This window comes from Anthonomus grandis, chromosome 16, assembly GCF_022605725.1.
Source record: "Anthonomus grandis grandis chromosome 16, icAntGran1.3, whole genome shotgun sequence".
Classification (NCBI taxonomy): domain Eukaryota; kingdom Metazoa; phylum Arthropoda; class Insecta; order Coleoptera; family Curculionidae; genus Anthonomus; species Anthonomus grandis.
Genome location: NC_065561.1, coordinates 19,550,331 through 19,577,199, shown reverse-complemented (window position 1 = coordinate 19,577,199; position 26,869 = coordinate 19,550,331). Strand labels below are relative to the sequence as shown.

General features: G+C 32.7%; 1 protein-coding gene across 4 annotated transcripts in view; it reads left to right on the top strand.

Annotated features, from left to right (window-relative positions):
- LOC126745662 (calcitonin receptor-like) overlaps positions 1–26,869 on the top strand; it is a 112,645-nt gene that overhangs the window by 15,081 nt on the left and 70,695 nt on the right. Inside the window, exon 1 of one of the 4 annotated variants that reach the window (XM_050453607.1) lies at positions 9,244–9,333. The exons of 1 other annotated variant lie outside the window; for it this stretch is intronic. The gene's annotated coding sequence lies outside the window, so the exon portion shown is untranslated. Of the gene's footprint in view, positions 1–9,243; positions 9,334–17,389; positions 17,554–21,169; positions 21,242–26,869 lie in introns of those variants that run through there. 2 more of the 4 variants (XM_050453609.1, XM_050453610.1) reach the window with 2 other exon arrangements.

The window sequence follows — 26,869 nt, the reverse complement described above, 5'->3', positions numbered from 1 at the left end:
AAAAGAATTATCTCTGGACCATTTTTACACTTATGTGCGAAATTTCAGCGCAATTCCAAAAATTCAAGCAGGATTTTTATTCAAATTTTGGTACTTTCAAAGTTTGATTTTTTGTTCATTTTTATATACTCGATAAATTGTTTATAAAAAATGTAAAGAAAGAAAAAAAGAAAATGTGCTATATTACGTAAGAATAATCTTGTATACAAGCATCCTACAAGCTAAAAAAACAAAACAAAAATACAATTTTAAAAATTGACAAAACAATGAACAAAATTAAGCACAAGAAGACAAAACTTTTTAAACATACTTGAATTAAAGATAACTAAATAAAACAATCAATTACTACTAAACCTATCATTAAAAAAGTCATCCAGGTTATAATATGCCTTAGCCAATAAAAGCGTATTTAATTCTCTTTTAAATTTCTTAACATCCGATATATGTCTAACACATAGAGGAACATGATTGTAAATTTTTTTACTTATGTAAATTAATGAGTTTTTGGTAAGGGAAGACGTACGAATAGGTAGGGGAACATCATTTACACGACGAGTCAAATGGCCAGTGTCAGAGGGTAGTTTGGGAATTTTGTGAATAAGAGCAGCTGGTAATTCCTAGGAACTTGCAGCACACTTTATTCTGCAAGAGGGAATTTTCGTCAAACATCAGATCCTGGACATCACACTTAAACCCCATAATAGACGTCTTTCTTACATTAAACACGAGCCTGTTGGAAGCACACCACCCTGATAAAATCTGAAGGTCTTCAAGGATACAAGTCTTAATATAATCTGAATTTTTTTGGCTCCATAGTATGGTGGTATCATCAGCAAACTGAACCACCTTGAATAATTAATTATTTATTCCAGGCACTCAAAGTCAATAAAATCACTGTAAAATGTATAAAGGCATATTCCAAGCATTCAAATGCCTGAAAAATTAGGAAACAACCCGACTGCCTGGAAGAAATAAAAAATTTAAATTATAAAAATAAAAATCTCAAAAGACCGAACGGTTTGCATGGCAATTTAAAAAAAAAATTAAAAACTTAAGAAATCCAATGAAAAAAGCCGTCAAGAACGAGAGCTCTAGTGCCATGGCCAGCGAGATCTCCCGATTTAACTCCACTGGACTTTTTCATTTGGGGTTTCACCTGAGCAAGATCATTTGAATTTAAATATTTATTTAAAAAATGATAAATATTAGATGAGACGTTAGGTAATATGTTACAGACGACCATTCACGTCCGTTTGCAATACCTACTTAATGCACTTTTTTAATTTAAAAAAAAATGAATGGGAATTAGAGTGCATATAAAAAAATTAAATTGATAATGACGGTTTTGTTGAGAACGATACGTAAAATCTGACAACACCATCATGTTGTACCATAAAAGTGTCATTAAAAAAGTGTTCAAAAGCGTCATCTTGAATTGGTTATTATCCATTTATTTCCCAAAACAGCACTACAAACTATATCTAGATAGTAAAAAAAAATACCCCGTATAATAACATACATATAAAATAAAATTAATAGCTCATGACCGAAATTGACCCTCGCTATATAACAAGATATCGCAGAATTCGGGACGTCTGGAGCGCTCTTCAGTGGGAATCCTGCTTTTTTTTTATGGGTTATAAAAGTAAAGGAAAAAGCAAAACGACTTTCGAACGAAAATAATCTCGTTGATTTATAGGCTTAAAGGCGTAAAAATATACGTGTATATCCTGCCCAAAGTATGTGCAAAAATTGTTTTTTTTTTAAAATTAATATTGAAACTATTAGGGATCAATAATACAATAAGACATCTATATAAGTTATTGTGTGGGTGGAACAAAAGGGTTCAAATAGAAGACATCTAAGTTGATTAAGAGTGAAAAAAGTTCCTATAGGTTATCCAATATATATTCGTTTTTATTGGTCCAGTTTTAGTTTGCTCCTTTATTATTCTTTCCCTTTGTTCTTACTTAGGCAAGCTCTCCTAATTCTTGATGAATTTTTTTTATTGAGTTTCTCTCTAAAAGCTTATGAAGAATTAAGTTCTAAATCTATAAAAATTTGTATGTTCATGCAAACTGTCTGATCCCTTAAGCATTTTATTTGCATTTTTCTAATTTGAATATTATAATTCGTCCAGGAAGTCTACTTATGATAGTCTGAATTTTTCTAATTAAGATTTTGTGATTTTCTTGGGTTTCTGATGCACATTTCTTAGATCTCTTACTACTAACTGTATAATTCATTTTTTAACTTTATATATAAAAACTTGTATATCTATGCAAACTGTCCGATTCCTTGAGATTTTTCTAATTAAAATTTTATATTTCGCCCAGGCAGTTCAGTTATTTCCTAATTTTCCCTGAATTTTTCTACTTCAGATCTTTTATTTTTTTAGGGTTCCTGATGGCCTTTTTCATTGTTTTTTTCAAGTTTCTAAATAATTTTTTAAATTTTTCTAAAGCAGTTTATTTATATATTATTTAATAATATTAATAATAAATAAATAAATAATATTATATATTATTTATTTATTTATTAACAAACTTTATCCATGCAACTGTCCGATCCCTTGAGATTTTAGTATTTCTTATTAAAATATTATAATTCGTCCAGGAATTCGTCGAGTTATTGTCTAATTTTTTCGTGAATTTTCAAACTTGTAATATTCTAATTTCCTTGTGTTCCTGGTGGACTTTTTCATTGAATTTTTGAAGTTTTTAATATTTGAATAAATTTATTTAAAGAAATATGTATGCCCATGCAAACTGTCCGATCCTTTAAGCATTTTATTTGCACTTTCCAATTTTCCTAATTTATATGTTGTGATTTTCTTGGGTTCCTAATGAACCTTTTCATTAAATTTCTTAAGTTTTTGAATACTTTATTAAATTTATCTTAAGAAATATGTATGTTCATGCAAACTGTCTGATCCCTTAAGCATTTTTCTAATTAGAATATTATAATTCGTCCAGGCAGTCGAGTTATTCCCTGATTTTTCCTAATTCATATTTTCTGATTTTCTTGGGTTCCTGATGGACTTTTTCATTGAATTTCTTAAGTTTTTAAATACTTTATTAAATTTATCTTAAGAAATATGTATATCCATGCAAGCGGTCCGAGAAGAGCATTTTTTTATTTAGAACATTATAATTCGTCCAGGCAGTCGAGTTATTCCCTGAATGTTCCTAATTTATATTTTGTGACTTTCTTGAGGTTCTGATGGACTTTTTCATTGAATTTCTTATGTTATTAAATTCTTTATTAAATTTATCTAAAGAAATATGTATTTCCATGCTAACTGTCCCTTAAGAATTCAAATTTAATTTCTCTAATTAAAATTTTATATTCGTTAAGGCAGTCAACATTTTTAAGCCATTTTCTTTGTTTAATGTAGAAAAACCCTTGCATTTATCACCTGTACCTTTACCCAGAAAGTTGCAGGTTTTTAGGTATGACTACTATTAATGATTTTTTGAATATTAATGCAAAAATATTGAAAATATGTTTAAAAATAATCACAAATGATTGCTTTTGCCTGTCTGGATCAACAGCCTTGGTAAAGTCTGCGTGGATACAACCAACCAAAATACCCGTTTCCAGAAAACCGATGCCAATAAAACAATTCAGCAATTTCTCTCAACCATTTAATATCTTAAGCCCTTTTTTTGACAAAGGGAGCTTAACAAGATAAAATAAACACTACTATAATCCAAATTATTAGCCCGTGAAAAGGCTGACACTTAATACCCGTATAATATCAATTTTATGATGCAGATCACGACATAACGTTATCGCTTTTTCATATTATTAACATATTTCCAGATAGAGAGATAAACTACTAATTTATGACAACCCATTACGGCTTTTTTTATTGCTTTTATCGGGAAAAGCTTCAAAGTTAAAGCCCTTATTAAAAAAAAGAAGAACCTGTATTTATGGCCGTTGTTTTTTTAAGCATGACGTTACCTAATTAATTCAGTTTATGTTTATGCAAGCAAAACGTCTTCAAGCAAATTTATTTAGACTCTCATTAAAGGGACACACCCTAAAAAATTAGCTTCTTTCATTAAGCATTTTGTGTATTATATTGCAAAGTATTGATTGGTTTTTTTCTTAATAAAGTTGCTTCACGGTATTGCTTAGATAATAAATCAATAGGCTTAAATTATCAGCAAGTTCGAGATGTTTAAAGCTTACTTGAGTCAAAAGTCTGCTTGGAATAATCTTGAATAAATTTCAGATAGTTAAAGTGTAGTTCTTTGAAAAAATTTATATAAAAAAAATCAAATTTTCTTACTTTTATGATTAAGTTATTGCACTTTGAACATTTTTTGGTCCTTTGAACCGAATTTTTATACCCAAAATCTACAATTTTTTAGTCGTTTTTTCACATTATTTGGTCCTTTGTGCCGGAATATTTGTTAAGAATTTCTAATTTTTTGAGCCGAGTTATTGAGCTTTTGATAGTTGTTGGTCCTTCGAACCGGATTTTTATATTTAAAATCTGCAATTTTTTAATCGTTTATTGACATTATTTGGTCCTTTGAGCCGGGTATCTTTCATTTAACAACATCTAGTTGAAACCAATAGCTGTGCCAAAGGTAAATCTTCTAAATAATTTGGCAATAAATTGAGATATCGGTCTGTAATTATTTAATTATTGAGTAAGGATTCCAGGCCAAACGATTAAACATTTGCAAAGAAAATAGCTCTCAATGGTATCAGGCACACCTCGTGACATCTCTGAACACACTCAGAAAGTTGGAGGGTTCCGGAACCGACCGCTAGGTGAGCAGTTTAAGTTTGAATATTGGCGCGAATTTTGAATCGCCGTCGAAGTTCCGGTTGTCTTAGCTAAGTTATTTCGCTTTTAACATTTAGTTTTACTTTGAGTCCCTGGAATAGTCGTTCAAGTACTGCTAAGCCTTATTCGTGTATTTGGACTTTTAATTAAAGACTTTCTAAAGTAATTTCAGAATTATTCCAGGCATTTGAGTGCCTTTAAAACTGTCCTAGTGATTTTATTCACTTTGAGTGCCTGGAATAATCTTTTAAGTACCTTTAAGCATTTTTCGTTTATTTGGACTTTGTAAGGATCCCAATAGATTAAAAATTTCTAAAGGTTTCTAAAGAAAACGGCTTTTAATGGTGTCAGGCATACCTCGCGACATCTATGAGCACACGTAAAAAGTTGGAGAGTTCCCGAACCGACCAGTTCAAGTTTGAATATTGGCGCGAATTTTGAATCGAAATAAATAGTAGAAAATAAATGTTAGATTAATAATAGTCGATCTCTGAGCTCGTTTCTTTTCTTCATTATTCTACCTAACAAGTTTGAATTAAATAAATACTTTTCAAACTAATTTCAGAGTCTTATTCCAGGCATTTGAGGGCCTAGAATAACCCTGAATAAATGTTGGACAGTCAGTGAGTATGCTGTGTTAATCGATTAATTATCTTGTAATTTTTTAGTAGTTTTTTCACATTATTTGGTCCTTTGTGCACGATATTTGTTAAGAACTTTTAATTTTTTGATTGTTTGAGCCGAGTTGTTGCACTTTTGATATTTGATGGTCCTTTGAACCGGATTTTTATATTCAAAATCTGCAATTTTTTAATCGTTTATTGACATTATTTGGTCCTTTGAGCCGGGTATCTTTCGTTTAACAACATCTAGTTGAAACCAATAGCTGTGCCAAAGGTAAATCTTCTAAATAATTTGGCAATAAATTAAGATATCGGTCTGTAATTATTAAATTATTGAGTAAGGATTCCAGGCCAAAAGATTAAACATTTCCAAAGAAAATAACTCTCAATGGTATCAGGCATACCTCGTGACATCTCTGAACACACTCAGAAAGATGGAGGGTTCCGGAACCGACCGCTAGGTGACCAGTTCAAGTTTGAATATTGGCGCGAATTTTGAATCGCCGTCGAAGTTCCGGTTGTCTTAGCTAAGTTATTTCGTTTTTAACATTTAATTTTACTTTGAGTCCTTGGAATAGTCGTTCAAGTACTTTTAACCCTTATGCGTGTATTTGGACTTTTAATTAAAGACTTTCTAAAGTAATTTCAGAATTATTCCAGGCATTTGAGTACCTTTAAAACTGTCCTAGTGATTTTATTCACTTTGAGTGCTTGGAATAATCTTTTAAGTACTTTTAAGCATTTTTCGTTTATTTGGACTTTGTAAGGATCCCAATAGATTAAACATTTCTAAATCTTTCCAAGGAAAACGGCCTTCAATGGTGTCAGGCACACCTCGCGACATCTGTGAACATACGTAAAAAGTTGGAGGGTTCCCGAACCGACCGCTAGGTGACCAGTTTAAGTTTGATTATTGGCGCGAATTTTGAATCGAAATAAATAGTAGAAAATAAATGTTAGATTAATAATAGTCGAACTCTGAGATTGTTTCTTTTTTTCAATATTTTACCTAACAACTTTGAATTAAATAAATACTTTTCAAACTAATTTCAGAGTCTTATTCCAGGCATTTGAGGGCCTGGAATAATCCTGAATGAATGTTAGATAGTCAGTGGGTATGCTGTGTTAATCGATTAATTATCTTGTAATTTTTTAGTCGTTTTTAACATTATTTGGTCCTTTGAAGAAAATATTTATCAAAAAAGTCAAATTTTTCAAACCGAGTTTTTATACCCAAAATCTACAATTTTTTAGTCGTTTTTTCACATTATTTGGTCCTTTGTGCCGGAATATTTGTTAAGAATTTCTAATTTTTTGAGCCGAGTTATTGAGCTTTTGATAGTTGTTGGTCCTTCGAACCGGATTTTTATATTTAAAATCTGCAATTTTTTAATCGTTTATTGACATTATTTGGTCCTTTGAGCCGGGTATCTTTCATTTAACAACATCTAGTTGAAACCAATAGCTGTGCCAAAGGTAAATCTTCTAAATAATTTGGCAATAAATTGAGATATCGGTCTGTAATTATTTAATTATTGAGTAAGGATTCCAGGCCAAACGATTAAACATTTCCAAAGAAAATAGCTCTCAATGGTATCAGGCATACCTCGTGACATCTCTGAACACACTCAGAAAGTTGGAGGGTTCTGGAACCGACCACTAGGTCGCCAGTTCAAGTTTGTATATTGGCGCGAATTTTGAATCGCCGTCGAATTTCCGGTTGTCTTAGCTAACTTATTTCGTTTTAAACATTTAATTTTACTTTGAGTCCCTGGAATAGTCGTTCAAGTACTTCTAAGCCTTATTCGTGTATTTGGACTTTTAATTAAAGACTTTCTAAAGTAATTTCAGAATTATTCCAGGCATTTGAGTGCCTTTAAAACTGTCCTAGTGATTTTATTCACTTTGAGTGCCTGGAATAATCTTTTAAGTACCTTTAAGCATTTTTCGTTTATTTGGACTTTGTAAGGATCCCAATAGATTAAAAATTTCTAAAGGTTTCTAAAGAAAACGGCTTTTAATAGTGTCAGGCACACCTCGCGACATCTGTGAATATACGTAAAAAGTTGGAGGGTTCCCGAACCGACCGCTAGGTGACCAGTTCAAGTTTTATTATTGGCGCGAATTTTGAATCGAAATAAATAGTAGAAAATAAATGTTAGATTAATAATAGTCGACCTCTGAGCTCATTTTTTCTCTTCAATATTCTACCTAACAAGTTTGAATTAAATAAATACTTTTCAAAGATTCCAGGCATTTGAGGGCCTGTGATAACCCTGAATGTATGTTGGATAGTCAGTGAGTATGCTATGTTAATCAGTTTAATATCTTATCTAATTTTTTAGTCGTTTTTCACATTATTTGGTCCTTTGAGCCGGGTATCTTTCGTTTATCAACGTCTAGTTGAAACCAATAGCTGTGCCAAAGGTAAATCTTCTAAATAATTTGGCAATAAATTAAGATATCGGTCTGTAATTATTTAATTATTGAGTAAGGATTCCAGGCCAAACGATTAAACATTTGCAAAGAAAATAGCTCTCAATGGTATCAGGCATACCTCGTGACATCTCTGAACACACTCAGAAAGTTGGAGGGTTCCGGAACCGACCGCTAGGTGACCAGTTCAAGTTTGAATATTGGCGCGAATTTTGAATCGCCGTCGAATTTCCGGTTGTCTTAGCTGAGTTATTTCGTTTTTAACATTTAATTTTACTTTGAGTCCCTGGAATAGTCGTTCAAGTACTTCTAAGCCTTATTCGTGTATTTGGACTTTTAATTGAAGACTTCCCAAAGTAATTTCAAAATTATTCCAGGCATTTGAGTGCCTTTAAAACTGTCCTAGTGATTTTATTCACTTTGAGTGCCTTGAATAATATTTTAATTACCTTTAAGCATTTTTCTCTTCATTTTCATTGCATTTTCTCTCACCTTTTCTTATTTCTAAAAGTTTCCAAGGAAAACAGCCTTCAATGGTGTCAGGCACACCTCGCGACATCTGTGAGTACACGTGGAAAGATGGAGAGTTCTGGAACCGACCGCTAGGTGGCCAGTTCAAGAATATTGGCGCGAATTTTGAATCAAAGTCAATATTAAATTAATAATAATCCTATAACTTTATTATTTTTTTTATTGAAATTGAGAAGAACTAAAAACCTATTTAATGAATAAAAAGACTAAATCTGCTACCGTTATTAAGGTCAATAAAATAAATTAAAATAAAATATATAAAACCATTTTTTTTTAATTTTTGCTTCTTTTAATTACAATTTATACATCACTACTTTTTTATTTTAATTTCACGTTTGTTTGACTTTGACCCATAATCAATATTCTTAATAACTAGGGCCTCTCTCCGAATGTTATTACGTTATTTACACAATATATTTAATAAATGAATTTAACTCAAGTTGCGTAATATTTAATACAAGTCAACAGAAAACTTATAAATTTTCCCATTCTCCTTCATTGACGGGAAATCCTAGCAAACGTTACACAGTAACAATAAAACCCTATTAATTCACTCCAGGTTTGTATTTTTAATATTTATTATTAAATTGCATATTATTACGAAAATAACAAAAAAATTATTTACAACATTACGAACTCTTTTATTTCATGGTTTATCACATAATCCGTAAACCCATAACCAGACTCGCCATTAAATAATATATTCCGATCGATCATTTTTTTTCTCTCGATACATCAATGGAAACGGTAGTAATAAATCATTGATCAAATATATTTTAAATAAAATCGTGAACACGATAAAACCTATTTACTTGTTGATTACCCTATTTTGGTCTCAGGAATATATGAATAATTAAATTTAGTTTTTCATTGAACACCTGAAGATTTGTAGTGCGTAAAGTCATATAATCGGATGTGAAATGACGTGATGTCTATGTAAGTTATATATTTGATAGTTTTGTACTCACTTGACAAACTGACTGAGAGATTCTAAGATATTCAATACAACAGTGAGTGAAATAGTCATAGACTATGTTAAAGAATGTTTTTTAAAACTAAAAAGAACAATTCGACAGTTTCTGGTTAATTTGGCATTCTACTATTGAATTCGGCACTCTTTTTCTTAGTTGTACCAAGGAAGGATTTTTTTCACTAGTTGAAGTGTCTAGAATAATTTTTTAAGTACTCTTAAGTCTCTTTTGGCCATTTAGAGATAATCTGACTAGTTTTTAAATTCTAAATATGCTAAAGTAATTCCAGAATTTTATTCCAGGCATTTGAGAGCCTGAAATAATTCTTTTGTTACTCAGTAAGTCTCTCACAGGCATTTGAGTTACTTGGAGTGCCTAGAATAATCTTTTAAGTACTCTTAAATCTCTTTTGGCCATTTGGAGATAATCTGACTGAGCTTTAGACTTGTTTTTGAATTCTAAATATGCTAAAGTAATTCCAGAATTTTATTCCAGGCATTTAGGAGACTGAAATAATTTTTTTGTTACTTAGTAAGTCTCTCACAGGCATTTGAGTTACTTGGAGTGCCTAGAATAATCTTTTAAGTACTCTTAAGTCTCTTTTGGCCATTTGGAGATAATCTGACTGAGCGTTAGACTTGTTTTTGAATTCTAAATACGCTAAAGTAATTCCAGAATTTTATTCCAGGCATTTGAGAGCCTGGAATAATTCTTTTGTTACTCAGTAAGTCTCTCACAAGCATTTGAGTTATTTGGAGTGCCTAGAATAATCTTTTAAGTACTCTTAAGGCTCTTTTGGCCATTTGGAGAAAATCTGACTGAGATTTAGACTTGTTTTTAAATTCTAAATATGCTAAAGTAATTCCAGAATTTTATTCCAGGCATTTGAGAGCCTGAAATAATTCTTTTATTACTTAGTAAGTCTCTTACAGGCCTTTGCGTTACTTGGAGTGCCTAGAATAATCTTTTAAGTACTCTTAAGTCTCTTTTGGCCATTTGGAGGTAATCTTACTGAGCTTTAGACTTGTTTTTATATTTTAAATATGTCAAAGTAATTCCAGAATTTTATTCCAGGCGTTTGAGAGCCTGGAATAATTCTTTTGTTACTTAGTAAGTCTCTCACAGGCATTTGAGTTACTTGGAGTGCCTAGAATAATCTTTTAAGTACTTTTAAGTTTCTTTGGGCCATTTGGAGAAAATGTGACTGAGCTTTAGACTTGTTTTTGAATTCTAAACATGCTAAAGTAATTCTAGAATTTTATTCCAGGCATTTGAGAGCCTGGAATAATTCTTTTATTACCTAGTAAGTCTCTCACAGGCATTTAAGCTACTTGGAGTGCCTAGAATAATCTTTTAAGTACTCTTAAGTCTCTTTTGGCCATTTGGAGAAAATCTGACTGAGCTTTAGACTTGTTTTTGAATTCTAAATATGTCAAAGTAATTCCAAAATTTTATTCCAGGTATTTGAGAGCCTGGAATAAATTTTTTGTTACTTAGAAAGTCTTTTACAGGCATCTGAGTTACTTGGAGTGCCTGGAATAATCTTTTAAGTACTCTTTAATCTCTTTTGGCCATTTGAAGATAATCTGACTGAGCTTTAGACTTGTTTTTCAATTTTAAATATGCTAAAGTAATTCCAGAATTTTATTCCAGGCATTTGAGAGCCTGGAATTATTTTTTTGTTACTTGGTAAGTCTCTCACAGGCATTTGATATACTTGGAGTGCCTGGAATAATCTTTTAAGTACTCTTAAGTCTCTTTTGGCCATTTGGAGAAAATCTGACTGAGCTTTAGACTTGTTTTTGAATTCTTAATATGTCAAAGTAATTCCAGAATTTTATTCCAGGAATTTGAGAGCCTGGAATTAGTTTTTTTACCTAGTAAGTCTCTCATAGGCATTTGAGCTACTTGGAGTGCCTGGAATAATCTTTTAAGTACTCTTAAGTCTCTTTGGGCCATTTGGAGAAAATCTGACTGAGCTTTAGACTTGTTTTTAAATTCTAAATATGCTAAAGTAATTCCAGTATTTTATTCCAGGCATTTGAGATCCTGGAATAATTATTTTGTTACTTAGTAAGTCTCTCACAGGCATTTGAGTTACTTGGAGTGCCTAGAATAATCTTTTAAGTACTCTTAAGGCTCTTTTGGCCATTTGGAGAAAATCTGACTGAGCTTTAGACTTATTTTTGAATTCTAAATATGCTAAAGTAATTCCAGAATTTTATTCCAGGCATTTGAGAGCCTAAAATAATTCTTTTATTACTTAGTAAGTCTCTCATAGGCATTGAGCTACTTGGAGTGCCTGGAATAATCTTTTAAGTACTCTTAAGTCTCTTTGGGCCATTTGGAGAAAATCTGACTGAGCTTTAGACTTATTTTTGAATTCTAAATATGCTAAAGTAATTCCAGAATTTTATTCCAGGCATTCGAAAGCCTAAAATAATTCTTTTATTACTTAGTAAGTCTCTCATAGGCATTGAGCTACTTGGAGTGCCTGGAATAATCTTTTAAGTACTCTTAAGTCTCTTTGGGCCATTTGGAGAAAATCTGACTGAGCTTTAGACTTATTTTTGAATTCTAAATATGCTAAAGTAATTCCGGAATTTTATTCCAGGCATTTGAGAGCCTGGAATAATTCTTTTATTACTTAGTAAGTCTCTCACAGGCATTTGAGTTACTTGGAGTGCCTGGAATCATGTTTTAAGTACTCTTAAGTCTCTTTTGGCCATTTGGAGATAATCTGACTGAGCTTTAGACTTGTGTTTCAACTCTAAATATGCTAAAGTAATTCCAGAATTTTATTCCAGGCATTTGAGATCCTGGAATAATTATTTTGTTACTTGGTAAGTCTCCTACAGGCATTTGATATACTTGGAGTGCCTGGAATAATCTTTTAAGTACTCTTAAGTCTCTTTTGGCCATTTGGAGATAATCTGACTGAGCTTTAGACTTGTTTTTGAATTCTAAATATGCTAAAGTAATTCCAGAATTTTATTCCAGGCATTTGAGAGCCTGGAATAATTCTTTTATTACTTAGTAAGTCTCTCACAGGCATTTGAGTTACTTGGAGTGCCTGGAATCATGTTTTAAGTACTCTTAAGTCTCTTTTTTTATCCATTTGGAGATAATCTGACTGAGCTTTAGACTTGTGTTTCAATTCTAAATATGCTAAAGTAATTCCAGAATTTTATTCCAGGCATTTGAGATCCTGGAATAATTATTTTATTACTTAGTAAGTCTCTCACAGGCATTTGAGTTACTTGGAGTGCCTAGAATAATCTTTTAAGTACTCTTAAGGCTCTTTTGGCCATTTGGAGAAAATCTGACTGAGCTTTAGACTTGTTTTTGAATTCTTAATATGTCAAAGTAATTCCAGAATTTTATTCCAGGCATTTGAGAGCCTGGAATAATTCTTTTGTTACTTAGTAAGTCTCTCACAGGCATTTGAGTTTCTCGGCGTGCCTGGAATAATCATTTAAGTACTCTCAAGTCTCTTTTGGCCATTTGGAGAAAATCTGACTGAGCTTTAGACTTGTTTTTGAATTCTAAATATGCTAAAGTAATTCCAGAATTTTATTCCAGGCATTTGAGATCCTGGAATAATTATTTTGTTACTTGGTAAGTCTCTTACAGGCAGTTGAGTTACTTGGAGTGCCTGGAATAATTATTTTAGTACTCTTAACCCTCTACATTACTAACATCCGGTCTCATATTAAGGGAAAAGCAACCAAATACAAATGGCATGGACGTTGACTTTATTGATGCCATTTAAATTGAATAATCATAACCTATATTAATGTAATCCTTGTGATATTGGTACATAATTATACACTTAATCGAAACCAAAAAACAATTCATGCAATATGTGCAATTCAGTGATACGTTGGAACATTATTGACTGATCTTTGTGAGAAGTTGGTATCATCTGCAAACTTTACCTTTTGATTAAATTAAATTTCTCACTCTTTATTTCAATAACCTGCCTGCTGCATAAGGGGTGCTCTGGTACCTAATACTTGGGCATAGAAGAATCGAGATTTATGTCGGAAGGGAGTTTTCGCACCTGGATTTGAATAATTGGTTATAATCTAATTTTTGAGGTAAATTGTTTAATTTTCAAGAATTTGGGTTAGGAATTAAAGGACTCCATGACGAATCATATGATTCGTGAGCAAATTTTAAAGCCAAAAAAGAGAGAAAACGTTATTAAACGCGATGGAAATTAGGCATAAGTCTATCTCACATTAGAGATCTCCACTGTGCCCACTGTTGTACTCTCTATGTTTGCTTCACTTTTCTTAAAATGGTAATAGGTTGGGTTAAGTAGTTATAAAAGGACTAAACCATTAACGAGAATGTTGTTATTCTATTTTAAGCTAATTTGCCATTCTGCTATTGAATTCGGCACCCTTGCAAATAACTAAAATAGCTTATGAGATTTTGAAAATAGGTAAAGTATTATTAGTTCAATGAAATTTAATCATTATTTAACCATGTTAAATAATTTATTTTTAAATAAACGCTATTTGCATGTCATTTAAAAAGGGGAAATATTATAATGAGAAGCGACGCTTGGGTTGTCATTGAAGGTGCTAAAATCAATGGCAGAATGTCCAAATATATTAAACTGATAATATTAATAAACGTGGAAATTCTGAGTTGGGTTGGGTTGGTTTTAGTTAAATTGGGTTGAGTTATTGCAAAAAACCTAAACCATAAATCAGACTCTTATTATTCTCATATAGACAAAAACTCTGCAATTTTTGACTAATTTACTATTATGCAATTGAATCCGGCACTCTTTTCTTCAGTTGTCACTGCACCAAATGCATTTTTTTGATTTGGATGGCGAGTACATTTAATAATGTTATTAAACCTGGAAAATCTGGACTTGACTTTATATGACTGAAATAGTGGGTTCAGTTTTTTAGGATTTGAATGCCTGGAGTAATTTCTTAATTACTTATGAGTCTCTCACAGGCATTTGAGTTACTCGGAGTGCCTGGAATCATGTTTTAATTACTCTAAAGCCTGTTACGGACATATGGAAGTAATCTGACTTTTATTGCCTTAGCTGACGATACTATAATTCCCGTGAAAAATAAATGTATAGAGAACTTAATATTGATTAATCATAATCATCTGAGTGGATCATTTTCATCCACATAATTACTCAAAAAAGTGAATTTAATTATATAAAAATTGTTGGTGATAACCTTAAGAACACTCCAGCTTATTTTTCGGGATACAATAATTAATGGTAAAATAAAATCAAAAAATGTCCTTTTTTACTCTTTTGCTGAACATTTTTCTAGTATATATGATTCAACCTATTGGTCCAGAAACAAACATTTCTTTTGATATTAAACTCTCTGAAATGTAAGAGGGGATTTGTTAACTCAGAAGTTCTTTTTCAACAGGATCAGATAAAAATACAAACTACTTTTTCAAACTTATGCTATTTCTTTATATTTTCTGTTCAGTATATCTTTGCTAACCTGTATCTTCTATACTAGATGGAAAGAAAAAGGGGTATCTTTATGATTGTTTTATATTGAACAAAACAAATTATACTCAAAGGAGCAAACATTAAAATTCCTTGTGGACCTTTTGGGTATAAAGCTCTCGATCCATCTGAGAACTAATCACCTATTTTTCTTAATTTTCCTTCTCAAATTTCACACGTTTCCCTATAATAGTCCCCTTAGGGACAACATACTTAGATCCTAATTACTTAACGAAAAAGGGACTAAAAATTCATTCATTCAATTAAATAAGGTCCAGTTATATTATGCCAACAAGGCATAACGTCTTTAAGTCATAACATCTCTTAAGTCTCTTTTGGCCATTTGGAGATAATCTGACTAAGCTTTAGACTTGTTTTTGAGTTCTAAATATGTCAAAGTAAATCCAGAATTTTATTCCAGGCACTTCAAAGCCTAAAATAATTCTTTTTTTACTTAGTAAGTCTCTCACAGGCATTTGATATACTTGGAGTGCCTGGAATAATCTTTTAAATACTCTTAGGTCTCTTTGGGCCATTTGGAGAAAATCTGACTGAGATATAGACATGTTTTTGAATTCTAAATATGTTAAAGTAATTCCAGAATTTTATTCCAGGCATTTGAGATCCTGGAATAATTATTTTGTTACTTGGTAAGTCTCTTACAGGCATTTGATATACTTGGAGTGCCTGGAATAATCTTTTAAGTACTCTTAAATCTCTTTGAGCCATTTGGAGAAAATCTGACTGAGCTTTAGACATGTTTTTGAATTCTAAATATGCTAAAGTAATTTTAGAATTTTATTCCAGGCATTTGAGAGCCTGGAATTATTTTTTTTACCTAGTAAGTCTCTCACAAGCATTTGAGCTATTTGGAGTGCCTGGAATAATCTTTTAAGTACTCTTAAGTCTCTTTGGGCCATTTGGAGAAAATCTGACTGAGATATAGACATGTTTTTCAATTCTAAATATGCTAAAGTAATTCCAGAATTTTATTCCAGGCATTTGAGATCCTGGAATAATTCTTTTATTACTTAGTAAGTCTCTCACAGGCATTTGAGTTACTTGGAGTGCCTGGAATCATGTTTTAAGTACTCTCAAGGCTCTTTTGGCCATTTGGAGAAAATCTGACTGAGCTTTAGACATGTTTTTGAATTCTAAATATGTTAAAGTAATTCCAGAATTTTAATCCAGGCATTCGAGATCGTGGAATAATTATTTTGTTACTTGGTAAGTCTCTCACAGGCATTGAGCTACTTGGAGTGCCTGGAATAATCTTTTAAGTACTCTTAAGTCTCTTTGGGCCATTTGGAGAAAATCTGACTGAGATATAGACATGTTTTTCAATTCTAAATATGCTAAAGTAATTCCAGAATTTTATTCCAGGCATTTGAGATCCTGGAATAATTATTTTGTTACTTGGTAAGTCTCTTACAGGCATTTGATATACTTGGAGTGCCTGGAATAATCTTTTAAGTACTCTTAAGTCTCTTTGGGCCATTTGGAGAAAATCTGACTGAGATATAGACATGTTTTTCAATTCTAAATATGCCAAAGTAATTCCAGAATTTTATTCCAGGCATTTGAGATCGTGGAATAATTATTTTGTTACTTGGTAAGTCTCTCACAGGCATTGAGCTACTTGGAGTGCCTGGAATAATCTTTTAAGTACTACTAAGTCTTTTTCGGCTATTTGGAGATAATCTGACTGAGCTTTAGACATGTTTTTGAATTCTAAATATGCTAAAGTAATTCCAGAATTTTATTCCAGGCATTTGACAGCCTGGAATAATTCTTTTATTACTTAGTAAGTCTCTCATAGGCATTTAAGTTACTTGGAGTGCCTGGAATAATCTTTTAAGTAGTCTTAAGTCTCTTTTAGCCATTTGACTGGGCAGCCAATCTGACTGGGCTTTAGACTTGTTTTTTAATTCTAAATATGTCAAAGTAGCTCCAGAATTTTATTCCAGGCAATTGAGAGCTTAGTATAAATCCTAATTACTTAACGGAAAAAGGACTAAAAATTCACAAAAACCCTTGATCAGCTCGTAACTATTGTTTAAATTACGTTCTCAATAATTGCATACCATGCTCATACTCATATATTTAATAATAATAATAATAATAATAATAATAATAATAATAACTTTTATTAATCCACATATACATATGTTTACAAAGCTGTTAAAAACATCATTGTAACAAAAAGTGATAGACAAAATGCGGATGAAAAGACATAATGAGTTACTTGGAGACGTACAACAAATTATACTTGTTTTAAATGATTTATTATGAGTAGAAACTGACTATACTGCTCAATTAGAACAACTGAAACCTGCACCTCAGGAACCACTGTATCAGGGACAGTAATTAGATTTTTTAAAGAGTCACTTGCAGTAAATATAGAGGCGCTTTACATATCCAACAAGATTAACTCTATTAAAGCCCCATTTATCATTATTACATACTTAAACGAATAAAGCACGTTTACATTTGAGGGCATCATATCGATGACAAGACACACGCAAACATTATCGTAATTTTATGGGGGGCGATGTCAGAAACCATATTACACGTAAAACATAATATAGTGGTTACATTAAGATATTATCTCGATGTATTTAGGTGAAGTGTTACTACTGTTAAAATTGTAGTGCGGTTTTTTTTTAGTTATAGTAGTAGGTAAGCCATTGTAAAGTTTTTTCTGTCTTGCGCATTTTTAATATAAGACTAAATTTTCATAATGCATTTTTCAATAGTTTTCTCTCATATAGGGAAAATTATGTTTGCTCTCCATTTAGATCAGACGTCGAGAGTAATAAGGCTTTATGTAAAAAAGGACGACATAAGCTGGGTTCGTTTACACCCAGAAGAGTTTATTAAATTTTAGTATTAAATTTGCATACGTGTGTCTGCTTATTACCTTCTTCAGCAAACAAAGAAAAATTCAGTGCATTTTAGTAAAAAAAAATCAACTTTATGCTCCTAACATTTTACCTTTAAAAGATGTTAATGCCTCATGTAGTGCCATGCGATACAATGATTAAACGCTGCCAATTAATATTTAAACTAACAAATGATGACACTTTACGTGTTGAATAGGACCCTCGTGTGTTCGGGGTATTAAGGAGAGACGAGATTTACCAAAATTAATTACGTACATGCGACAACAAAGGCTGCGAACATTAGGATATAATTAACGGTGGTAGTGTGGGTTAAGTGAATTTATTGATCAAAAATTTGAACAAACCCTTAAAGGAGTGCTTAGTTGTAAGTACCACTTTGAATTCTTTGTAATGTTTGCTTAAAATTTCTCGACGTTTTGACCTTCACGAGGTTCTCTTCAGGGTCTCTAAAGCACGATAGATGCACTTACATCGTATATTCTTTTGTCTCAACTAATTTATGTTGTCCTGGGGTCAGAAATTAATTAATTAATGAAAATTTTATTCTTAATAAGAAAAATTATTCTTACTAGTTTTGTAGATCTCATTAAATGGTACAATTTTGGTAATAACTCGAAACATCAAGAGATTACAATTAACCGAGATATTCGGGGACAAAAGTGAGTGAGCACTTCTAGGCTTAATTTGCATCGAAGTAAACTTCCAGGAGCTGTATCTTGAAAAGTATCACAATTACAAGAAAAATTATTCTTACTAGTTTTATAGATCTCATTAAATGGAACAACTTTGGTAATAACTCTTAACATCATAAGATTGAAATTACCCGAGATATTCAGGGACAAATGCGAGTGTGCACTGCTAGGCCCATTTTGCATCGAAGTAAACTTCCAGGAGCTGTATCTCGAGAAATATTATTCTCATAAAAAAAATCATTCTAATTAGTTTTATAGATCTCATTAAATGGTACAACTTTGGTAATAACTCTTAACATCATAAAATTAGGATTAACCGAGATATTCAGGGACAAAAGTGAGTGAGCACTTCTAGGCTTAATTTGCATCAAAGCAAGCTTCCAGAAGCTGTATCTCGAAAAGTATCACTCTTACAAGAAAAATTATTCTTACTAGTTTTATAGATCTCATTAAATGGTACAACTTTGGTAATAACTCTTAACATCATAAGATTAGGATTAACCGAGATATTCAGGGACAAAAGTGAGTGAACACTTCTAGGCTTAATTTGCATCGAAGTAAACTTCCAGGAGCTGTATCTTGAAAAGTATCACAATTACAAGAAAAATTATTCTTACGAGTTTTGTAAATCTCATTAAATAGCACAACTTTGGTAATAACCCTTAATATCATAAAAGTGAAATTAACCGAGTTATTAAGGGATGAGTGAGAGTGAGGCGTTTTAGGGTTTAAATTTAAAATCTCCTTAAGAACCCCTCTTTGAAAATTTTTTAAAAGCTCACTCCAGTCGATTTTTTGATAATTTTATTTACCGTATACTAAAACTTGCCTTGAATTATAAATTCAAATGGAAAAAATGCCAAAAAAAAAAATTAATTTTTGGGAAAAAATTGGTAGGGGTAGAACCCTAAAAATTTTCAAATAAGTACGTTTTAATTTTTTACAAGAAATCTGTGGGCTAACCAATAAAAATGATAAATAAAAAAGTTATTTAGAATAATGAAATCTATCTAAACAAAAAGAAATTTTTATTCTATTTTACATACAGTGGGAGAAAATCCCGAAAACCTCTAAATCAGAAAAATGCAATTTTCTCAAAATGTGTATGCAATAAAATTTTTGTAATTTTTGAAATCTATGTATTTTTGAAATGTGAACTGAAAAGTATTTTATAATTTTTTTCCAAAAACCAACCGGGAAGAAGTTATTGGGGATTTTTAGATTTTGGCTAAAAATCACTAAAAAAATTGAATATTTTCAAAATTCATGCGATTGAAAAATTTTTTTTCTATAAATTGTGCTTAAATAGGCAATTAAAAAAGTCTTATAGTAAAAGTCTCTATTTCCCATAGGAAAGCCAGGAAAAAATAATTGAATATTAGTCTCCATAAGAACCTGTGCTAAAGAAATTTTGAAAACTTTTTAAAAACTCACTGCATTCGATTTTTTGAAAATTTCATTTATTTAATACTAAAACAAGCCTAAAACTGTATATTCAAAGTAAAAAAAAACGCCAAAAAAAATCAAATTTTTTCCTCATAAATTGACAGGGGTAGAGCCATTAAATTTTTCAATTAATGACATTTTAATTTTTTACAAAAAATCTATGGGCTTAAGAAAAAAATTATAAAAATAAAAGTTACTTAGAATAATAAAGGTTATCCTTACAAAAAGAAATTTTTATTTTATTTTCAATACAGTGGGAGAAAATCCCGAAAAACTCCAAATCAGAAAAATGCAATTTTTTCAAAATTTATGGGAAATTAATTTTTTTTAATCCTTGCAATCGCTGTAATTTTAAGATGTTAACTTAAAAGTATTTTATAATTTCCTTCAAAAAACAAACCATAAAGAAATTATTGGGCATTTTTGGTTTTTGACTAAAAATTACTGAAAATTTAGAAAATTTTTAAAAGTTAGCAAACTCAAAAATTTTTTTTGCTGTTTATTAAGCATAAATAGGCAATAAAAAAAGTCTTATAGCAAAAGTCTCTATTTACCATAGAAAATTCAGGAAAAAAAATAAAAGTAAAAATAAATAGAAATTAAAAGTTACATCAACTGTCTGGTATAGAGTAAATAATTTCTTGAAATGCTTAGAAAATATGAATATTTATTTTAAATTCATGGAAGGATTAAAAAAATGTATAAATAGTCTATGACAAACCACTGTAAAAATTACGTTAGACGCCTTAGTAACATCACAAATTACTCCCAACAAGTAGTTCATCCATTTGATATTACACTACCTGTATATATTGAAAAATTAAATATATAATTTAGAAAAAAAATTAAGATTTCTTATATTAGTAGGATTTTAAATATTTCCTATTTAATTAGACTAATACAGCAGTAGGTCATAAATCATTTTTAATTCCAGTTTAATCCCAGTTAATCACCTTCTCAAGGAAACCCCCGATTTCCTCTAATATATCAAACTATTCCTTAGGTTTAAGGTGTGGTGCCCTATTAAACACTCTAAAAATAAATACTAATGCAATTGATCCAGCTTATAAAAAAGGGGACACCCAATCTCTTCTCTTAATTAACTAAATAGATACACCTTGGAATTTCTCTATAAGTTCATGTAAATACATTTTTATTCAAATAAGCATCCAGATATCAGCGGTACCACATTTTTATATTTAAATAATTTACGATCTTGACTGTGAGGAACAAACATTATTGTGTATAGAACCTACAGCACGTTCGTTGGCTTTAGTAAGTCTGTCTCAGTCGTTGCGTGCTTATTTGTTGATATCTATCCTAGAGGTAAGTTGTTTCCGTAGTAAATATTGGCTAATATCATTTATAAATTATTGTCGCGAGTGCAAACTTGTCCGTTTGTTTTAAGATATTTTTAAGAACAGTTGTTTCGTATGTCCTCTTTCGCTTGTCCAAGATATCGACCTATAAAGTTTGGGATTTTTCATTTTTCTAGTATAACCCCCTTATCGAATTTTTCGTGCAACATTTTTTTTTTTAATTAAACTAAGTATACCAGCGTCTTATTTAGGCCAACTAGAATACGAAAACACCGGGTTATAACAGGATTCGAGCAGAACTAAGGGAATGAGAGCGTTTTGAAAATTCTGAAAAAGTCACTTTTTGACGTCAGTCCTTGAGGCCAAAAATCGGCCCTAAAAATGCGAGATCTCAGCGTATGGAAAAGCTACGATCATGCGGATGATCTCGTTGGATTCAGAAGGCCGAATCTAAGATAAAACCGTCGGAATTTTCCCGATAGGTCCTCTAGAAGCCGAGATATCAACGTCCAAAGTTTGGGTTTTTTCATTTTTCGGGTATCCCCCCCGTATCAAATTTTTTCACTAAATTTTTTTTTTTCTAAATTAAACTAAGTATACCAGCGTCTTATATGGGTCACCTAGATTACAAAAATACCGGGTTATAACAGGATCCGAGCAGAACTAAGGGAATAAGAGCACTTTGAAAATCCTGAAAAAGTCACTTTTTGACGCCGTTTTTGAGGCCAAAAATGGGCTTCAAAAATGCAAGATCTCAGCTAATAGAAGAGCTACGACCTTGCGGATAGTCTCGTTAGATTCAGAACGACGAAACTAAGATAAAACCGTTGGAATTTTCCCGATAGGTTCTCTAAAAGCCGAGATATCGACGTCCAAAGTTTGGGTTTGTTCATTTTTCGGGTATACCCCCTCGTATCAAAAATTTTGGTAAAATTATTTTTTTTCGAAATTAAACCAAGTATACCAGCGTCTTATTTGGGTCACCTAGATTACGAAAACACCGGGTTATAACAGGATCCGAGCAGAACTAAGGGAATGAGAGCACTTTGAAAATCCTGAAAAAGTCACTTTTTGACGCCGTTTTTAAGGCCAAAAATGGGCTTCAAAAATGCAAGATCTCAGCTAATAGAAGAGCTACGACCTTGCGGATAGTCTCGTTGGATTCAGAAGGACGAAACTAGGATAAAACCGTTGGAATTTTCCCGATAGATCCGATAGAAGCCGAGATATGGACCTCCAAAGTTTGGGATTTTTCATTTTAAGGGTATACCCCCCCGTATCGAATTTTTCACCAAAAATTGATTTTTTTCGAATTTGAACTAAGTATACCAGCGGCTTGTTCCCATCACCTACAACACGAAAACACCGGGTTATAATGAGTTTCGAGAAAAACTAAGGGAATTACAGCACTTTGAAAATGCGAAAAATCGATTTTCTTTAAACCCGAAATTAGTTATAGAAACCCCTATCAGTGGCTTATTCATATCACCTACATTACGAAAACACCGGATTATAACGGAATTCGACCAGAACAAGTGGAATTATAGCACTTTGAAAATTCGTAAAAAAGTCAATTTTCGACCCCGTTTTTGAGCCCAAAAATGGGCTACAAAAATGCGAGATCTTAGCTAATATAAGAGCTACGACCTTGCGGATGGTCTCGTTGGATTCAGAAGGACGAAACTAAGTCAAAACCGTTGGAATTTTCCCGATAGTGCCCATAGAAGCCGAGATATGGACCTCCAAAGTTTGGGATTTTTCATTTTAAGGGTATACCCCCCCGTATCGAATTTTTCACCAAAAATTGATTTTTTTAGAATTTGAACTAACTATACCAGCGGCTTGTTCCCATCACCTACAACACAAAAACACCGGGTTATAATGAGTTTCGAGAAAAACTAAGGGAATTACAGCACTTTGAAAATGCGAAAAATCGATTTTCTTTAAACCCGAAATTAGCTATAGAAATCCCTATCAGCGGCTTATTCCCATCACCTACATTACGAAAACACCGGATTATAACGGAATTCGACCAGAACAAGTGGAATTATAGCACTTTGAAAATTCGTAAAAAAGTCAATTTTCGACCCCGTTTTTGAGCCCAAAAATGGGCTACAAAAATGCGAGATCTCAGCTAATATAAGAGCTACGACCTTGCGGATGGTCTCGTTGGATTCAGAAGGACGAAACTAAGTCAAAACCGTTGGAATTTTCCCGATAGTGCCCATAGAAGCCGAGATATGGACCTCCAAAGTTTGGGATTTTTCATTTTAAGGGTATACCCCCCCGTATCGAATTTTTCACCAAAAATTGATTTTTTTCGAATTTGAACTAACTATACCAGCGGCTTGTTCCCATCACCTACAACACGAAAACACCGGGTTATAATGAGTTTCGAGAAAAACTAAGGGAATTACAGCACTTTGAAAATGCGAAAAATCGATTTTCTTTAAACCCGAAATTAGCTATAGAAATCCCTATCAGCGGCTTATTCCCATCACCTACATTACGAAAACACCGGATTATAACGGAATTCGACCAGAACAAGTGGAATTATAACACTTTGAAAATTCGTAAAAAAGTCAATTTTCGACCCCGTTTTTGAGCCCAAAAATGGGCTACAAAAATGCGAGATCTCAGCTAATATAAGAGCTACGACCTTGCGGATGGTCTCGTTGGATTCAGAAGGACGAAACTAAGTCAAAACCGTTGGAATTTTCCCGATAGTGCCCATAGAAGCCGAGATATGGACCTCCAAAGTTTGGGATTTTTCATTTTAAGGGTATACCCCCCCGTATCGAATTTTTCACCAAAAATTGATTTTTTTCGAATTTGAACTAACTATACCAGCGGCTTGTTCCCATCACCTACAACACGAAAACACCGGGTTATAATGAGTTTCGAGAAAAACTAAGGGAATTACAGCACTTTGAAAATGCGAAAAATCGATTTTCTTTAAACCCGAAATTAGCTATAGAAATCCCTATCAGCGGCTTATTCCCATCACCTACATTACGAAAACACCGGATTATAACGGAATTCGACCAGAACAAGTGGAATTATAGCACTTTGAAAATTCGTAAAAAAGTCAATTTTCGACCCCGTTTTTGAGCCCAAAAATGGGCTACAAAAATGCGAGATCTCAGCTAATATGGGAGCTACCACCTTGCGGGTGGTCTCGTTGGATTCAGAAGGACGAAACTAAGCCAAAACCGTTGGAATTTTCCCGATAGTGCCCATAGAAGCCGAGATATGGACCTCCAAAGTTTGGGATTTTTCATTTTAAGGGTATACCCCCCCCGTATCGAATTTTTCACCAAAAATTGATTTTTTTCGAATTTGAACTAACTATACCAGCGGCTTGTTCCCATCACCTACAACACGAAAACACCGGGTTATAATGAGTTTTGAGAAAAACTAAGGGAATTACAGCACTTTGAAAATGCGAAAAATCGATTTTCTTTAAACCCGAAATTAGTTATAGAAACCCCTATCAGTGGCTTATTCATATCACCTACATTACGAAAACACCGGATAAAAACGGAATTCGACCAGAACAAGTGGAATTATAGCACTTTGAAAATTCGTAAAAAAGTCAATTTTCGACCCCGTTTTTGAGCCCAAAAATGGGCTACAAAAATGCGAGATCTCAGCTAATATGGGAGCTACGACCTTGCGAATGGTCTCGTTGGATTCAGAAGGACGAAACTAAGCCAAAACCGTTGGAATTTTCCCGATAGTGCCTATAGAAGCCGAGATATGGACCTCCAAAGTTTGGGATTTTTCATTTTAAGGGTATACCCCCCCGTATCGAATTTTTCACCAAAAATTGATTTTTTTCGAATTTGAACTAACTATACCAGCGGCTTGTTCCCATCACCTACAACACGAAAACACCGGGTTATAATGAGTTTCGAGAAAAACTAAGGGAATTACAGCACTTTGAAAATGCGAAAAATCGATTTTCTTTAAACCCGAAATTAGCTATAGAAATCCCTATCAGCGGCTTATTCCCATCACCTACATTACGAAAACACCGGATTTTAACGGAATTCGACCAGAACAAGTGGAATTATAACACTTTGAAAATTCGTAAAAAAGTCAAATTTCGACCCCGTTTTTGCGCCCAAAAATGGGCTACAAAAATGCGAGATCTCAGCTAATATGGGAGCTACGACCTTGCGGATGGTCTCGTTGGATTCAGAAGGACGAAACTAAGTCAAAACCGTTGGAATTTTCCCGATAGTGCCCATAGAAGCCGAGATATGGACCTCCAAAGTTTGGGATTTTTCATTTTAAGGGTATACCCCCCCGTATCGAATTTTTCACCAAAAATTGATTTTTTTCGAATTTGAACTAACTATACCAGCGGCTTGTTCCCATCACCTACAACACGAAAACACCGGGTTATAATGAGTTTCGCGAAAAACTAAGGGAATTACAGCACTTTGAAAATGCGAAAAATCGATTTTCTTTAAACCCGAAATTAGTTATAGAAACCCCTATCAGTGGCTTATTCATATCACGTACATTACGAAAACACCGGATTATAACGGAATTCGACCAGAACAAGTGGAATTATAACACTTTGAAAATTCGTAAAAAAGTCAATTTTCGACCCCGTTTTTGAGCCCAAAAATGGGCTACAAAAATGCGAGATCTCAGCTAATATGGGAGCTACGACCTTGCGGATGGTCTCGTTGGATTCAGAAGGACGAAACTAAGCCAAAACCGTTGGAATTTTCCCGATAGTGCCCATAGAAGCCGAGATATGGACCTCCAAAGTTTGGGATTTTTCATTTTAAGGGTATACCCCCCCGTATCGAATTTTTTACCATAAATTGATTTTTTTCGAATTTGAACTAACTATACCAGCGGCTTGTTCCCATTACCTACAACACGAAAACACCGGGTTATAATGAGTTTCGAGAAAAACTAAGGGAATTACAGCACTTTGAAAATGCGAAAAATCGATTTTCTTTAAACCCGAAATTAGTTATAGAAACCCCTATCAGTGGCTTATTCATATCACGTACATTACGAAAACACCGGATTATAACGGAATTCGACCAGAACAAGTGGAATTATAGCACTTTGAAAATTCGTAAAAAAGTCAATTTTCGACCCCGTTTTTGAGCCCAAAAATGGGCTACAAAAATGCGAGATCTCAGCTAATATGGGAGCTACGACCTTGCGGATAGTTTCGTTGGATTCAGAAGGACGAAACTAAGCCAAAACCGTTGGAATTTTCCCGATAGTGCCCATAGAAGCCGAGATATGCACCTCCAAAGTTTGGGATTTTTCATTTTAAGGGTATACCCCCCCGTATCGAATTTTTCACCAAAAATTGATTTTTTTCGAATTTGAACTAACTATACCAGCGGCTTGTTCCCATCACCTACAACACGAAAACACCGGGTTATAATGAGTTTCGAGAAAAACTAAGGGAATTACAGCACTTTGAAAATGCGAAAAATCGATTTTCTTTAAACCCGAAATTAGCTATAGAAATCCCTATCAGCGGCTTATTCCCATCACCTACATTACGAAAACACCGGATTATAACGGAATTCGACCAGAACAAGTGGAATTATAGCACTTTGAAAATTCGTAAAAAAGTCAATTTTCGACCCCG